Genomic DNA, 19308 nt, shown 5'->3' on the forward strand with positions numbered 1-19308 from the left:
GATTGACGAACTGGTAAAGTTCGGCGGAAATACGTGGCAGCGAACGACACAGGACCGAGAGAGTTGGAGAAAGCTTGGGGAGGCCTTCATCCAGCAGTGGATTGACCCCGACTGATGATGATGATATATTATCATAATTATAAGAAGAGAAGCAATAAAACTGGTAGTGATGTTCACTTGAAAAATTAATTAATATGAATAAATGGTTCCATGACAAACAGAACAGTGACGAAACAGAACATGACAAAATAGAACATGACAAAATAGAACATAACAAAACAGAACATGACAAAATAGAATAGTGACAAAACAGAACAACGATAAATATATATATGACCTTTCAGGAAAAATATAAATTTAATATTGAAATTGTCCTATCTCTATTATGTTGATATATTTTTAATAGCATAAATTTTCAATACGCCATAATAAATCAAATCATATACCTAATTTCTGCATTCCTAATTGCTAGTAAGCCTCAAATAAACGGGTCTTTGCCGGCAAGCTTATGATATCTTAATCAATATTTTATGTTCAAAATGATTGGGTGACTAGATACAACAAAATAATGACCTAACATAACCTAAATAGATTCCACAAAAATTAATGTTTCATTTTTCCCCTGGCTGTTCTGTTTTGTCACTGTTCTGTTTTGTCATGTTCTGATTTGTCATGTTCTGTTTGTCATATTCTGTTTTGTCACTGTTCTGTTTTGTCACTGTGCTATTTTGTCATGTTCAATCTGTCCGGTTACCGAATAAATTAATAAGTCATACTTATTTTTATTTGTCGATTACCTTTAAATTATTATGAAACAACCTATAAGTAAAGTGAGACATCATCGTTCCCAAATTAAGTCAAATATTTAAAAAAAAAAATTAACCGTTAGTACAATCAAATAGAGTAAAGAATTTTGCTTTCAAGAAAAAAATCTTGCAATCGATTCGTCCAAATAATCAATATTTATTAAACACTTCAATAAGCATAGAAGCTGTCGATTTCGAAAGTGCTCTTGGAAAAACCTGATATTCGTTTTATTTCTTACGTGACTCCGAGTGGTTTTTGTGATTAGAGCTAAAATCAAATTATCTTTATACACCAAAGTAGCATACTAATTACACATATTCATTAGAATCGGTCTATTTTAAATCGTTACGTGTGTTTAGGAAAAGGTGTTCATAATATTATAATGTTTTAAATATATTTATCACCATTTTAAGTCCCGTATGGCTATGAGATGTGGCATATCACCAAAGCCCAAAGGTTATGACCAGGGAACAAAAAATAACGGGAAATGGGTTACCTTCTATTATATGAATCTCTAATAATGTTATACAGTGTGGACAAATATGACGTGATAGACCTTTTTGCCTGTTACGTAGACATTAGGAATAAGTCATAAGAAAGGATCTCGGGTTGGGAGCTATGACTGCAAAATACTACGACAAATACAAATTATTAATTTAAGATCTCCACAAAATGATGTTAATATAATAATAAAGGTTATATTATAAATACGAAACAATGGCCAGTCATTGTTATTAATAAAATCAAGAAATAAAAAGAGTAATATAAAATTTAAAAATAATATATCACACCACACACATCACATTGCATACAATTATTAAAGTCTACACAGTCTCAAGGGAGCGCATTGATTAATCTCGTAAGCGTTGCTCCTGGTGCTTGACAGGAAGATACATTAAAGTAATAATAGAGAAGACGTCATGACTGTGGTTACAAAGGGAATTATCAAATGGTTTGCAATATTATAATCTTATTCAAGCTTTTTTCGCACAAACATTTATTGAATAATTATCATAGGTGTTTTCAAGATATCGCTACCCGAAAGCAACGGTGAGAGATAAGTTAAAAATACTAATTTCGACACAATTTTACTTTCATGTTTGTTTCATATTATTTCAAATATTTTTTTTTAACTAGGTATACGTTTATTTTGTTTTTTAAATAGTGGGATTGTTTGTTTAATATTATTTACAGTGTTTTATTTAAGTTGTTGTTGCCATTGTTGCTTTGTAGTTTCAGGACATTTTTTTAATGAATGCAATATTGGTATTTTAATTTCAAATGGGGTAGGTATTATATTATATATTTTTTTAAATCTCAGTGATTCATTATGTAGGTATAGATTTCAGCAATCGATCGGCTTCCTTTTCTCAAAATCAACTTTATTCATTTTATCTCACTGTGTTAACGATATTGTAAAAAAATATTTATTTACTGCATTTTTGCTGATTAGTAAAATATTTGTGCACGTAGCTGGCTTTGGGATTAGAGGTTATAAAATTCAAAAGACCACATAGAAAACAATAATATATCAAAACAATGATAACGTATGGGAATTAGACTCGCCGAAATCCCACGCGTCTGAAAGGAGCTTATTGTTGATTAAACATTATCAATTAAAAATACATAACCTTAACTGAATATTCCGAAATGTTGGCATAATATCGTATACAATGCGTATTGTTGTAATTCAATTGTAAACAAATCATATGCCATAATAATAATATCCGTTAATGATAGTTACTGATTAAATTAATAACTCATTGAATTTGCAACTCGACAAAATAACAGAATCAGTTCGACCAGTGAATGCCAATAAATCTTTATGATCAAATTACATGACCATGCCAACACCGATTGTAGTAGATGATGATTTACATCACAATGACAGTTTTATGCCTAAATTATACTACCAGTCTCACCTAGTCATTTTTATAGATGGTGATTTCATTGAATGTATTTAAAAAAATCTTAGCTGTAGATACGGGAGGCGATATACATAAAAATATCAAAACTATAATAATTATATTAAACTATATAATATTAATATTATTGAAAAAAAAAGATAATTTTGATTCAATAGGTACTTTAAAAGGTCTACTCTTGGTTACTAAAAATACTATAAAGCATTCTCTCAAAGTTGCAATATAATATTGAAACGTTCGTACAAAAATGTAATTATTCTTTATACGACAACGGGTGTCTATAAACTATATATATATTCTCAAGAGATAATGTGTTGATGAAGTTATAATACTAAAAATTCAAAGAAACTGAAAACTTTTTATATCATGTTTTCGTACTAAGCTATTTTTTATTGAACTCTCCAATCAATATACAATACAGTTTCATATCGTTCACGTTAAAACACATTAAAAACGTTAAAATACATTAAAAACGTTAAAACACATTAATTTGTAAATCGGGTTATTTTTTAATGTAATTATTAGTAATTTTGAATTAGTTACCGGGCAGCAACTACCCTTGGTGTGGCTATAATTTTATCGATACTACTATGAACAGAATCAGTTTCGTAAGAAATGAGTATAACTAGGGTGAAGCACCCAATTGTTGGCACTCTACCAATTATCAGCACCCTTGAAGTTAACGTAAGAATATAAGATATGTAAGCCTAGTTTAGTCTGCCAAGTATAAAAAATGTGTTCAGCAATTAATATTGTCTACGACAAGCAACATTCATCACACCAGGATTAACAAAATAGCGGGAAAATAGTGCGTTAAAAGTGCTCCGTTATATTTTGTGATTGTTTCCGCCATTTTATTTGTGCCACGGTAAGAAAATGTTTCAATAGCCTTGCCATTTTGTCTACATTTAAGTGTTTATCAAGAAACTGACAATTTAAATGATTTCGGGATAAAGCCAGGCATTTGGTATCGTGATTGAGTACTTTTCCTATTACTGGCACATGTGCTAGTAATTGGTTATTTTGATAAAGTATTATTTTTTAAGGCTCTTAGTAATTATAACTATCTACACAGTAGAAAAATTTTCCGGATTTTTAGTAAGATTTTATTATTATTTGTTGGAACTGATGCGTCTTTTCCAATTTTAAGAAGTTTTTTTTTAATCTTAAATGGGAGTCTTATATTGGGTACGTCAATAATAGTTATCAATTAAAAATATTATTTATATTAAAATCATAAAACAATAAAACAATTTACTACAGTCAGCACAAAACCAAATATTTGTGTTTACGACAAAGTAGTTTGACACAATCTTATAAGAAATAATTATATTTTGTCAGTCAAATAAAAACTGTATTTTCGTTACAATAAGCAAACTGCTTCGTAAATTTTAACACTCAATAGAGTGTGAAGAGCATAACTTTTTTTACATTGACAGTAGATATTTCAACTTCATTTGGATATTATTGTGGTACTTATTTCGAGATAGATTTTAAAAAAAGTGCGCCGTGTGTTTCTTTAAATTACACCTAATGCAAATAAATAAAGTCACCGACAATGTTCAATAGTGCAAATCAATAATAATATACATTATTCGTACTATTAATTTTAAATTCTTTTAATATACAATGATTTATAGTTTCATTTATTCAAAAATAGATAAATTTAATATAAGAGTAATGAATTTTAATTATGCTAATACAACTATAAAATTTATATTTCTCTTAAATCTTGCATCAATTTCGGATACCTACTGAAGAAGGTTTTGACATTTTTTACAGAAACCGGGCGTAAACCATTTGCTGACTAATTATCTACTGCTTAAAATTATTCCTACTATTATATTCTCACCAATGGCTTAGTATAGTTTTATTAAAAACTCCTTCATATTATGCATTCCAGCTCTGAAAAGTCTTTGTGTGTTTTGATCAAATAACTAACGCAGACTCTTCATCCAAGGAATGTATCTTCTTTCTAGTATTCTTTTGCCTTCTATCTTACCATGGATAACCAAGTGAAGTAGTACATATATTTGTCATTTAGCATACTGTGGCTAAAGAATTCAAGTTTCTGTTTATATAAATATTATCTGAATTATATTTAGTACTATTTTCTTTAAAATGAAATTACTGGAGTACTGCATTAGGTACTGCAATGATATTGTAATGTTTCTCTAGTAAAACCAATTCTTGAAAACTTTGAGTTGGTATATATTTATGATTATGACTGCAGAGAAGATATAGTATGTATTTCAATTACCCATCTGAATACATTTCGGTACAAGTCGGTACAAATAGATTTTGAAAATAGCCGATATTTATACTGCATTATTTGTTAGGTTGGGTTAGCTTAGGTTAGGTTGAGTTAGGTTAGGTTAAGTTAGGTTTTGATTCTTGAATTCATGAATTTTGCCAAATTCAACTGACAATTGTCGTCCATAACCGACTCGTACCTACATTTCTTGCCTGTTTAATTCTCACATCATATTTTTATTAGAAAAGCTTATCCAAGCTTTAAGCTTGTCACTACATACTTGTAAAATTAATACACTATCCTTACCACGTTAACAATTATTGCTTCTCAGTGTGAACATGCATGATCTCATTTAACAAGACTATACTTTAATTATTCTTCTGGCGCTCTTCATAGTATTATATTGCGGCTTATAATAATGGATATAATATGTCCGGTCGGGAATCACCCACGCAACATTTTGGTTGCGCCGTGTTCTGCTGCGCAATGTTGTGACCGGCGCATGCGCAGAGGATGCGTGAAAAGTTTAGTCCACCACCGACGTGTGTGGGTCGAGACAATATCCCGTGAGATTTGTGGCATTATCATCACGCCTGTTTGGCGTTATGCATAAAATTGACGGCGTATACTATTACACGAGGATAAAAAAAAATGTTTGAATATGCAACGGTAAAGTTAATTGTATGACGACTGTCTGAGTTGAAACATTTCTACTCACCATATTAACGTATGTCTTCTCGAATACTGAATACATTGATATATAATTTGAATATAATAGAGCTTATGAATTATTAGAATAATATGTTAGATTATGATTGGCATATACTAAAGATACGTCAGTATATTTGGCTAGCATATCGGCATGGGAAAATTAATGATATAGGACGTGGACGCAACAAACACTGTATTAGCTTACAGTGACGAAGAGTAACTTTTAGAATTGTGTAGGTATAGGGATCATGATGCACAGGTAAGTAATTGTCAGTATTATCATTTGTATACATAATATAATATAACTACTAATGACTAGATACACACAAACGTTAACGTAGAATAATATTGTACAATTAAGAAGCTTTACGGTGTTAGTTGACAATAAGTTTGCAAGAGATAAAATTTCCATTACATTTCTCAAAAAAACATTAAAAATAGCTCAATTTGCCATTTGATGATACAAATTGCTTGTAAATATTCTATATAAAGATATGATATGTTTGCGTATTGATTATTACTGCACTTGAATGCATAAGAATTGGAAGTATATTGCGATAGTTAGGAGCAACATGACACATATTATTGATGCCTATGTTACTGATATTATTTAAGTATGTACGTATAAATAAACTTTATTTTATAAATGCAGGTAGTACGTTAATTATATTATATGAAAGAAAAGCTAAAGTAAATGCTGAATCGTTATACCTACATATAACAATCAACTGCCTATTATATAGTAGAGAAAATCATCAAAACTGTGCACTTGTACCTCTGCAAGTAGCTAGCTAGCTAGCAGTGTAGTTCTATAAAACTTTTACAGGTAGCAGACGACAAAATAGAGACCATTCTAATAGTTGTCACACTCCAATAAGAAATGGGATAAGAACAAAAAGAAATACTATATACAAAACACTTTCATCAACATCATACTAATACATGAATCGGTTAGTAATCATTTGCAATAAAGGTATACTCATAAACAGTACGCAAATTCTATTGTTTAACGATGGATTATATCCACTTAGACCAGAAACTCCTCTCAAAATTACAGAATGATAAATAAAATTGGGATACATAGACTGTGATAGTTTGTTTGTCTGTGTATAAAGAGATTCAATATTGTAAAAGTTGAAGTAGTTGATGATTTCTCAGAGAATTCCTGAAGGAAAAACACATGGTGAAAAAACTGTGAATATAATTGTATATATAACTTAATTTTGAATTTATATTAATAATTAAATTAATTGAATCGGTTCATGTCAAGTATTATAATAAATGTATTCTATACCATATTTAATTCGGTTTTTCAATTGCTTTCCTTCATGAAATTACGCTTTGACATATTATAGGATTTTAGTAGAAATGAATTTAGTGTCATTATCAGAAGAGTAAAGCCAGGCAGATAATATATAATAGAAGAATAATCAACCAAATAGAGATCAATTTGGAATGCAAAAGAGTATTTCTTAAGAAAATCCTATTCATTTTTTTTCAGTAGATAGGATACTATCACGATGAAACTAAAAAACTATATTATTATTCACTGTGTACTAATACATCTTCAATGTTATCTTTAATATAGTCAGCTATATAATCAGGTGTGGATCTCGACCTTTTCACGACGAGATTTATTGATGAGAAATAGATGACAGCCACTTGCCCGATCAATCGAATCCGTGCACTGAAACAAAACATACCTATATTGAAAAAAAAATGTAAATTCGGCTGATCTGGATTTGCGAACCCGAGACCTACCATTTTATAAGCAGACACTGTACCGCTCGCCTATCGTTGATGCGGTAACCGGACAAAACAGAACATGACAAAAAATAACATGATAACACAGAACAGTGACAAAACAGAACACGAGAAAACAGAATTTAACAAAACAGAACATGACAAAACAGAACAGCCAGGGGAAAAATGAAACATTGATTTTTGTGGAATCTATTTAGGTTAGGTCATTATTTTGTTAAACCTAGTCACCCAATCATTTTGAACATAATATATTATATTGATTGACTTTCCGGCAACACCATATAATATACTGTACGGAAACACTGTATATAATTTGATTTATTATGGCGTATTAAAAATCTATGCTAATAAAAGTCTATCACATAATAGAGATAGGACAATTTCAATATTAAATTTATATTTTTCTTGAAAGGTCATAGTTACATTTATCGTTGTTCTGTTTTGTCATGTTCATTATTTTTCTCATGGAACCATTTATATGATGTAGGTATAATACACTATTGTTGATATTTTTCATTTTTTTTTTTGAAAACTGATGGAATCTAAACTTAAATGTTTCATACAGCAAGTAATGATCACGTCCACTATCCCACGTTGAGAAGAAACCTGCCCCACAATATTTAAACATCTTACGGGTTTGTGTTTAAGAGTTGTACGAAATCGTGTACATAGTCTAATTTGAAACTAATTGGAGTTAATGTGTTGTTGAATGGAGTTAATGCGTTGTTGAAATGGGGGATATAGCAACGAATATCGAAGACTGGAATATGTTGTGAAGATATTCCGATACGTGAGTGCTATATTTAATTAATTCATATAATTACTATGTATGTACTAGATTATTCCATAAACATAATACAATATTTTATAAGTAAAGCATATAAATAAAATATTAATAGTAAGGTGTTCAATTATTTTTTTATTTTTATTTTATTTATTAAGGAAAACAAACAGTTACATATTGATTACAGAAATTTAAAATATAATAACAAAAAGTTATTGAAACCAGCAAAGTTTCCATATATACATTGTAATATAGTTTAAAAAAATATAAAGCTATTTTTATGGTTTTTTATAATTATTAAAAAATATCAATATGACAAATCACAAATATAGGAGTTTTTATTACCACAATTTTATTTTCAAGAACAATTGATTTTTTTTTTAAATATATATTACTAACAAAACTCTAAATTACATGGATCTTACACGGATCCTCACGAATAGATCCGATGAAACATTTTCGATTACCTATCAAATTAATGTAATAATAAGATGGAGTATTCAACATAATAGTTGACCACATTACTGCGATCAAAATTAATTTAAACAAAAGCAGTTTCATGCCCCGGCCTAAATATATTTAGTTGGTCGTTGGCCTTAGTTGCTAGTATATTAATAAGTAAAAATATTGTGGTTAATAATGAAGACAGACAAAATTTATTTCCAATGAGAAAAATACATAATATTTTATCTTGGTGAAAATAATGAGGTGAAGTGTAATATTGCTTAAATTGTAGTTAATGAAAATTACAATAAAAAACTACATCTTATAATATGATATAAGTATGTATTTTATAATGGAAATGTTACTATAATATTAAAATGAGATAATCCGATACGTACACGTAGCACTCAATTCAAACAAATTTCTTATTTATTTTATGAAGGTAATGTGTATGTATATCGAAAAGCAATTTGCATATTTTTTATGTATTATTTAAGTCAACATAAATTACCTTACGAATCTGAAATGTTTGTAATATTATGTTAACCAAAATATAAAATAAACTCTTTAACTACTATATCGTAAAATTTTTAAAGTTTAATATGATTATTTAAAGTAGTTGAGTTTAATCTAACAAGTGTCAAGAGAAGCTTTAATTTAGCAGACTAATAACCTCAAGTAATGATACAAAGGACGATTTATAAAAATTATTTTTATCATAGAAAAAAACTGACTTATAATTTATAACACAACCTACAATTCTATATATAGAAAGACTCACGAGCTTTTTCTAAATCGATTTACTGAAAGAAAATAATTATCACCAATTTTGAAAAAAAAGAAAACAATAATAAGATGAGCATTGACTACTCGTTTAATAATAAAGGTTGGAGTATTTTCTTTATATATTTGAATAACTCATAACGTAAAATACTAAATGAAATATTATATTACACGATAAAAGTTAGAAAATTCCTTTTAAAATAATCCTAAAGAATGCAGTAACTAATTATAAAGTAAATTTGAATTGTTTGGTGATCAAATAGGTATTCATTCACAGTAAATATCCCGTGGATTTTATTTGAATATGCATTGTAGATAACGTTGTAATTAGAGATTGCAATACCGGTATTTTGGTCATATATATGGGAAAAACCTACGAAAAGATATAGATATAAAAAATATCTTTAAAATATATATATTTTATAGCAAAAATATCTAAATAGGTATATTTTATTATGTTATTATTTAAAAATAGACAAATAGTAGATAAATGGTACTTATGCTGCTGTTTACAAAAATCTAGTAGTTAAACTATTGGTACTTTTTTCTTGGAACGATCTTTCAAAAAAATTATATTATGAAGTGTTTTTAAATGTGTATGTGTAACACAATAATGCTCACTTGTTTATAGTATTATTATATTTCTCTAACCCGCCAAAAAATGACAGTCCTGTTAAACTTTTTACGTTAATTAATACATTTATTTCCACTTTCAATACCGAATATATCGGTATTGTCTGATCTTTAAAACCGGTATTTTGGTATCAAAAAATATTGCAATCTTTAGTAATTTACCCTATTGCAAATATGTATTTAAATTTTATATAACATAATTAAAACTAAGTACTTGTCAATATTGACTTAACGGTTGTGAGTAGGAAGAAACATATTAGTATATATTCATATTTTAACGTACCTATACTTACACAATTTGTTATAAATTATGAATTCTGTTAATAACAATTAAGTACCTATCTTAAAATATTTATGCTAATTTGTATATATATAAAATACTTCTACAATCTATATATGGATTTTAAATATCACTAGGTAATATAGGATATATTTTTTTGGTTCACCGGATACAAGTTCAAAATAAATTCTCATAGAAATAAAACAAAAAATGGCTATCTGAAAAATCAGAACTCAGTATCGTAATTAATACTCGTGCCGAACGATTATATTGGACCATTTTTAATCCAAATAATCGAAAATACGAGCAATGCTCAAATAAACATGCTATTAGCATAAAAGTCACGTAGGTGTTCTGTTAAAAACATCTCATTATTTGTTCCAATTCGTTGAACGAAACACTATGAAAACATACTCGTGTGAGAATAACTGACAGTGGCGCCACGTAAAAATTGTTGAAATAAATTAAATATGTTGGTATGTAGTAACATAATAAAAATCCATGATTTAATTATTACTTCATAATTTGCTGCATTATATATAGTACCTTCCTTTATATTTACTTATTTTGATGCTAGGTGGGTACTTCTTTATGTATTGTGTATCTTTTTTATCGATTCTTACAATCCGATATAAATTTTAGGTCACCCTTGAGAGATGACAATATTATAATTTTAACAAAGATTTTTTGTTATTCATTCAAAATATCAAGAAATTATTGTGTTTATTATTTGGGTCTAACAAACTGCTGACACATAAAAACCACCAGTGAATATTTTGATTTAGAAAAAAATAACAAGAAAACCTACTTAATAACGACGGTTTACTTTAATATCCTAACACTTTGGTAGATATTATATAAAAAAGATTGCAAATTATGTATACACATTTTTTTTTATTATAAAAATCGATGTTTATAAAATAAATATAAAAAATCTAAACGACGAAAAATTTAAAACTTAATAAACTAAATTTATTAACTACCCTTGCAAATACCCTGCAACGAATTCACATTTTTTTAAAAACATATTAAAGTTATATATTAAGTTTATCTTTGAATTAAAAAAATTAAAAAAACTTTTGAATGTTTTCGGATACATAATATTTAATAATTAATACAGTTCAAACTGTAAATTATCAAAATTATCAATTCAAATTGCAAGCTTCGTATTTTTTCGCTTGGTTCTCTGTTGGCATATAGGATTCTCCTTGCTTTTTTGTTTTAATATGTATTCATTAATTAAAATATTTTATATTATAAATTATCAAAAAATGTTGCTACAAATTATTCCGCAAGGTTCCTATGGTAGGTAGAAAATTCACCCTTAATTAATAATACCTACCTACTTGATTTTTCTCTAAAAGCATATTTACCTTTCTTTAAAATGTATATATGTAACTCAAGTATCCACCTCAAAGATAAACCGGTGACTGAAAACAACATGTTTTAACTTTATTAAAATAATAGGTAGATAATTTACCTTAAATTAATAATACCCTACCTACTTGATTTTTCTCTAAAAACATATTGACTTTCTTTAAGGTATATAACCCAAGTCTATCTCAGAGACAAACCCGTGACTGAAAAAAAACATGTTCTACCTTTGTCAAGTAATATCATATTTGATTCTTCACCTATGACATTCATCTTCTGTTCAATTATCTTCCCTAAAACATTTCCCTGTATGATAATTTTGTTATAACTGGGTTTTTTCACGGTGCGTCACGTATTTCCCCATGTGTAAATCAATAGAAAAAAATAATGAATCTAATCTGTAGCTAAATTACTAAATCATATATAGTAAATTAAAAATTATAATATAGATAAATTGTTTTGTTAAAATAGATATTATTACCCTTTTAACTACCACAACCCTTCACTGGTGAAGTAATTCTCACGTGGATTGATCTAATTATTCAATTTAGTGTTTAAAAATAATTGTGTATCGGCCAAGAGATTGTATAATTTGGTTTAGTACAGTGTAGTCGTAATTTAATTTTATTATTTGATAGCGTGATGTATGGGTGGCGCATCATACGTGTTGGCATCGTATAGGTAAAAGTTTTGGCTTTATTACCTACCTACCCGTAATGTTACCTACACATAGGTAATACTTACTACCTGTGAGAAATAAACTGCACAAGTAATATCGGTAATTTTTGAATATTGTTATGTAACTTCAGTGCATTTTGGAATAAAGTCATTATTTTATGGAAACATTTTCGTACTTTCGGATATCACGATTTATTTTTAAATTTATATTTGTAATAAACTGTTTTAAGTAAGTGACTCAACATACTATCACCCTTTTTACACTGTAAGGAACGTTAACTTTTAGCTCAGTTACAGTACACTTAGATACATTATCTCTTGAGAATTGCATCTGCAACAAGCCCAAAACTTAGAAGAAATTAACTGAAAGAACATACGGTGATAGCCCAAAAAATCTATTACAGTAGCAAACAAATAACTATCAAGTCTCTTATAGGTATATCATGTGTATAAATATAAACTTATGGAAAATTTTAATTGTTGACATGTAATAAGTATTGTAATGTAGATAAAATATACTTATATCGTTACTCAGTTTTTACCTTATTTTGAACGAAAATTTTAAGTAAGCATGCTTTTCAAAAGTGTGTTACTTTTTGGTTTCTTTTGTTATAGGAATTTGCTATATTTTATAAATAAACTTTGCTAATCGGAATAGTTACATGCCGTAGATATAAGTATACAAAACTCACATAATAATTTTATTATAACTACTTATATTTATTTAATCATTAAACCGTATTAACTCTAATTGCAGAAAAGTTATAATAGGTGATAAATTGAATATGAAAATTATTTAATTTTAATTGTTATAAAAAATATGTATGCATACCTGTCATTGAATGAGGACCAATGGCAGTAGTGTAATTAGTAATATAAGTGAAACAATAATTACAAATTACATTTATTATATTGTGACCCCACGGGGATCGAACCTAGAGCCCCTGTTGAAAAGCCAACGCTTTACCCACTAGACTACGAGGGCCGTCAATATTTAAGGTTAGGCGGACATATTAGTAGAATTTTTGGATTATAACTATTTTTATAATGCAATTTATGCTCCCTTATTACAATGTTGTAGAATTATTGTAGATGGAAATATAATATTTATTGTATTAATCACAATATCTTGCTATAATTCGTTTTAGTCGCCTTATTACTAGAATCAATTATTTAAGTATTCCTTATTTTATTTTATATTTCAATTTTCGGGTTTTTCTCTTGTCCGCCCGTTGATGTCTTTTCGTTATTATTTATTATTTTAATACTGAAAATCTTACACTACCTTATGTATACTACTACTAGATGGCGTTGCGTGACTTATTTATCCCTGCATATGTAGGTAGGTATAAAATAATTATAATATTATATACGTACCACAGCAAAACAGGCATATTTTTCAATTATCATGACGTTTTTATTTAAGTACCTAAACATTAATTTGTTTTAGTCGTTACAAAATTATCAAACTGCATTAGAATTATTTAGAAATCATTTTTATATCTTATAAACTAAATTCGAGAAATACTTATGGCGTATGCAATATTTTTTCTATATTAAAATAGGTACCTGCAATGGAAAATGTTACCAATCAAACAAATTATCACTCTCATAACATTGTATTGTTTAAACATTTTAAATGAGTGTTTGCATGCTCTATTGTTATAACGTCCAATTCATTTTAATCAATGGTTTAAAAGGTTTCAATGACATACAGCCTCCATTGTCACAGTCAAACATTATTTTGACTAGACCTACAAAAAAATGTGAACTATAAATATTGCCACGTATCTAAATGCATTGCTTTCCTCATTACGTAATCAATCATATTCTTACAGATATTTTTTATTTAAATGACACATTGCAATTTTTGTATAATAATTAGGTACTATTCAAATTATAAAAACTGTATGCACTTATATGTATGTACATAAAATTTTGTGATTTGTATTCGAAAGTTATTACTAGTTTTAATATAAATTCAATATGATTCAAATAAGTTGGAATTTTTTGGCTGTTTATGGTTAAAGAAATGTCCACATTGTTAAGATGACACGCTGTCATTTTTCCTTTTCTTTATTTTTGTAAAGCATGGTCAAAACACTCTAAAACTAAGATATTAGTAAATAACGTACTAAAATTTAAATAATAGTTTAAATTAGGTGATAAAAATAAAGTCATATTTTTAAAACAGTAAATTCTTATTATTAATTAGTGTAATAATGGCTCTTAATAACTACTGGGCTACTAAATATCACTAAAAATAATATTCTAATTAAAATTTATTGATATTTTACATATACCTAATTAGAATTTTAGATTACTACAATTTTAATAAGTTTTAGCAATTAATAATGCCCCTCCCCTAGACGCATAACACGTCATATATTTAGTAATAATGATTTTTTACTTTAAAAATAAATGTTTTTTTAACTATGCAAGTAATATTTTTCGGTAATTATCTATTTGCATTAGGAAATGTAAGCTTAAAAAACTATGCACGACTTTGTTTAAAGCACTGTCCTTAAAACTGGTTCACGTGGGCTGAAGGAAGACTCTGTTTAATTAAATTCAAATAAATACTCTTCAAATTTAAACGTTTTTGGATGTGCAATTCATCAATCTTTGTATTGACGTTTTGACATAATGGATTATTTTTAACTTTTCATTCTAGAGAGTTAAATATTAAATCGTCTGTTACTCATTATACCTACGCTAAAATAAAAGTAACATACAAAAGTCGTACATGAAACCACATTAAAATTAGATGTTACAGATTATAATACCTATATAACATTTCATTTCTTAATCCACATATAAAATAAAAGAGGTACATATAATATTGATCGAATAGTTTTTTCAACTGTCACATATACACACTTCAATTTTATTAATATAAGCAGATATATTATTTAGCTTTAGAGTAAATATTATTACTGTGGTTGTTAAGAATGATTAAAATTTGGTTTTATGTATTTTTCCATAGTTATTGCAAATTATACCTAAAATTCTTAAATATTGAGTATCAACCCACTTATATTAAGTCTTAAATAAAATTATATAGTTTATTAATAGATATTTTATTTTAAAAACGTTCTCAATAGATCGATATCTAATACGAGTAGGTACCTACGCGTCTTACGTGGATACGCAAATGATATCTACATTATTATAGTTTGTGGATTGTAGTGGGTATTTGCATATTCAATCGAGCTGTAATGTCAGTTGTAGTCATCCAGTGGCGAAGAGTGGAGGTGGGCTGTTAAGATTTGATATAAATAGTGCATACTAAATTATTTGTTTTAATACAACTAATAGTACAATTTTGAGATATTAAATTCAATTGAAGCCTGCCTAATATAAATTAAATAGTTTAGGTATGCTATGAGTGGTTTGACAAAAATGGTGCACACTTTTTAGTCATTTTTTCGTTTGCAGTGAATTCAGAATATATGATATTACAAACATCGTTAATTATTTTTTTTAAATTCATTAAGCCCTCCCTAACTAAACCATAATCGATAAAAAAATATATATTTTATAAAATATCTAAAACTATGCCAATAAATATACACATTGCAGTCTTAGTTCAATGAAAACAAATACGTTTGACTGACAACGATTAGTGTGAATTATTTATGTCCGATCTTAACAGCCTACCTCCACCCCCACTAGGTCATACTAAAGATCGATTAAATATAAATAACTACTGTTTAACCTTTTAATAATAATATTATGTATGTCTGATTATTAGTAGATATTACTACTGTCTAACTCTTACTAGTCTAATGTATCACATAATCTTTTCTACTGGTTGGTTATATTATGATACTTACCTTATATTCAACGGATTTCTAATAATATTGTATATTCAAATTAATGATATACATCTTCTATATAATTACATATTCAGGTTAATGAAAACATAATGGCACCTGCATCGAGTCAGATTTAAGAAAATTAATTATTGACGTTTGATTATTATTGTTCATCAAAAACCCAGTCATGTTTAATTGCTTCTTTATATATAAAATACCTACGGGTACACATACTTTGTAAATATATGTCAAAAAAAGACACAATAATATTATGATAACAAAAACAGAACAATATTTACAAAAAGTTATTTACAAGCACGTACGAGTAGGTTGTTAAATATATAAGTAAAAAAATCTTAGTTTATTATAAATAAATAATGAGGTTATATTGATATGTGTGATGCTAAAGATAATATTATGTAGGTAAAAACACTGTGTATTTAATATTATCGGAAACGGTTTCATACCGTCGGATCATATATTGTTGAATGATTATTGATTTTCATTAAAAGTCAACATACATTGTTATTGGATTGTCTACATCACAAATGACAAGCCAAAAAAGCGTAGGTATGTAATAATTTTTAGCTTTATAGAAGAGTAAATTGGAACTTTATTGGTTTCAACAAAACTAAGTAGGTGGGTATATTTTTCATTAACTACTCTGTATTTAGAAAATAGCTGTAACATCGTCATAGATTGACTCTTTTTAATAGATTTTGGGACACTGCTAATGCTAATCTAAATAAAAATGACGCAGGTACCTTATAAATAAATCATTATTCGGTTATGAGTTGATTGTTATAATATTATGGTGTAAGGGAGTAGTAGAATGTAGATAGGTAGATTCTTATGCACATGCTCGTTTAATTCACAAGCTTATTTTAAACATCTGCTTACTCAATGTAATATTGACGAAAATAATAATTACCATGACATTACAAAATAATATTTGTGTAGTGAACTCTTTGCTTCACCGCATATAATATTTTATAACACCTAAGAATCGGCCTCCATTTTTATTAATTAAATAAAGCGAGTTTAAGAACCATTTAAAAGAGTTGATATTTTTAATTATTTAATTAACGAAAGTGTTTTAAAATATTGCGGAATAAAAATGTACAATCAAATTTCAGTGAATCCTTAAAACCTATTAATATTTATTTGGTTTTAGGAATTTGTACTTGTTTGAGAAACAGTTATGTCTGCATGTTAGGGGTTGTCATATGAATTCAGTTCTAGCGGTTTCACGCAAAATGCAGATAATTGTTTACCAATAAGTAAGAAGATAGACTTTTAAATATATCTAATAAATATTCTTCAATACATTATTGTGTCGAATTGTTTTTGCTGACATAAAAATAAACTAACATGAGTACCTACCAAGCTTGTTTTAAAAATACGTCAATTATTATATGTATTTCATAATATGTAGCGAAAAGTACATTATAACTATAAACCTACCACAAATAAGTAATAATTGATGGTTAGAGTATTTAATCAATGTACATAATATACATAATATGGTCAAATTAATTCCAACCACCTACCTCTATTGCTTGTTCCAATAAATTACAGTTTTAATATGATAATGAAATCTATATAGAGTCAAAGTCTACAACAATTTTTCAAAATATAGATTAAAAACTGGTACCTTATAAGTAGGTCCTTATATACCTACTACGATTGAAATGAAAATACAAAATACCTCAAAAATATTGAGTAGATAACGTAGTAATTAATTTTAGTAATTAGAATGAATTACTTAAAACTCCATTTGCCAATTCCTTTTTAGTAAAACGGGTCTAGATAATGCTAATAGTGGTAAGTAGGTATATAATATGCACAAAGATATTTCCTATTAAAAATACAAATGTATTTTTAATGTTAAATTTTCATGGGGCATTTCGTAGAATATTGAAGTGCTCATTTGGTAACTACGTGGGTATTTTAATAAACACAACGCTTTAGGGCTTAGGTTATTATTATTGTGGCAAAAAGTATTCATTAGGATTAAGGAGTATTATCCATGTAAAAGGTGAAGAATTAGACAAAACCTAGATGAAAATTTCTACCCTACTTATGGTAGCTACAAAACCGCAGCGCACAAAAATGTCGTTGTAATAATAAATGGTTTTGTTTTATTTAAAACCTTTTTTATTTTCAGTACGCAGGTAAAGATTATATTAAGGGATTATTGCTACAATATTTTAGAATAATTACATATTCATTGGTTTCATTGATAAATTAATATTGTAAATGTTACACTCGTAACTACAAAATATTATACTTATTATTATACAGATACGTTGATACTTAGGTAGGTATCTATTAGATTAGATCTTTTCCTAAATTGTGATTAGGAACTTAATTTATCTACAACATAATTAAAATACAGATGTAACTAAAAAGAATAGTGATTTTAAAGGACATTTGTCATATTTATAAAATGGTATTATGTTTTAAAATTAGATAAATAAATAGTCATCGTATTATTTTCTTCAATGAAAATTTAGGTTTTAATTTTTACCTTGACGTTGCGTTGATGTCTCTTCTGTCACGATGTGCGCGGACAGATTTTCACGCGTCCGTGATAATTACATAAATCCAAATGAAGCACCAAACGACATTGATGTGTCCAAATCAACAGTCTTTTATAAATAATAAATCACAAGAATGTCAAAACTCATTAGCGGACAAAACGAAGACTATTTGCATATTCGCGGTCAGGTGTGAATTATAACGAATCAATAACTTTCACTGATAACTGGATGATGTCATTTAAAAAAAGACTTCATATTTTACATATTATATTATTTTAAAATTTATTATTACACATTTAATATTTTTCAATAGTCTCGACACATACGTACATTTTGTTTTAGTGGCAATAATAATTTATTAGAAACATTTAAATATAGAAGATTAATTTTATTGACAGTTCATTTATAAGCTTGCAAAATATTATTATTTGAATGTTAGCAACAAATTTTTGAACACTGATTTTATCACATTAAAATATCACTTTCATATGTTTGTCAAAATACAGTTAA

The 19308-nt window shown here is 27.6% G+C and overlaps 1 protein-coding gene across 1 annotated transcript in view; it reads right to left on the minus strand.

Moving 5' to 3' along the window:
- The window catches only part of LOC147063229 (uncharacterized), a 200312-nt gene extending 181388 nt beyond the window's left edge, over positions 1-18924 (minus strand). Inside the window, exon 1 of the mRNA XM_085959632.1 lies at positions 18786-18924. The gene's annotated coding sequence lies outside the window, so the exon portion shown is untranslated. The remainder of the gene's footprint in view (positions 1-18785) is intronic.
- Positions 18925-19308: the final 384 nt, after the last annotated feature.

The sequence above is a fragment of the Rhyacophila brunnea genome, unplaced genomic scaffold (assembly GCF_057557595.1).
Source record: "Rhyacophila brunnea isolate RB1 unplaced genomic scaffold, BYU_Rbru_1.0 scaffold_9, whole genome shotgun sequence".
Taxonomy (NCBI): Eukaryota; Metazoa; Arthropoda; class Insecta; order Trichoptera; family Rhyacophilidae; genus Rhyacophila; species Rhyacophila brunnea.